Genomic DNA, 645 nt, shown 5'->3' on the forward strand with positions numbered 1-645 from the left:
GTGTGTGTGTGTGTGCGTGTGTGTGTGTGTGTGTGCATGTGTGTGTGTATGTGTCTGTGTACAGCTGTTGGCTTTTATTGCTCGGGTCAAATTTTCTTTTCAAAGTTGACAATCAAAGTAGTGGTCAAGTTCTTCCATCGCAATAAGAGAAGCTCAAACAATTCGAAAAAAAATCTTTTTGGAAGCTTCTGGCGAATTAAGGAAAGATCTGTTAGTTATTTAGCTAATGAAGGCTTAGAGATTTCATTCCTTCCCTTGGAAGATCAAAGATCAGCAATCATATCTCCAAAACCTCATTAGTCTCACCAGAACTTCTCTTTGCTTTCACTTCTGGCAGACGCAAAAGGAGAGAGAAAAGTTTGAAAAAGTTGATTAAAAAATTAACATTTTAACTCAAAGATTGGGACATAAATGCAAAAAGTTTCGAAGAATTAATCATCATTTTAAGTGTAAAATGTTAAAAGTAAGCGAAAAACTGTCATTAACAAATGAACAACATAGGCAGGTTATACTCAAATGGAAACTGATGCACAAATTGAAATTCAGCAAAGATTACTTTGTAATTAATGGATTTTCTTTTTTAATAAATTCGAATTTTCTAAAACCTTTTTCATCTTATTTCTGCAAAAGTATGTATAGACGGAG

The sequence above is a fragment of the Loa loa genome (genome assembly GCF_000183805.2).
Source record: "Loa loa unplaced genomic scaffold supercont3.26, whole genome shotgun sequence".
In the NCBI taxonomy this organism is placed as follows: Eukaryota; Metazoa; Nematoda; class Chromadorea; order Rhabditida; family Onchocercidae; genus Loa; species Loa loa.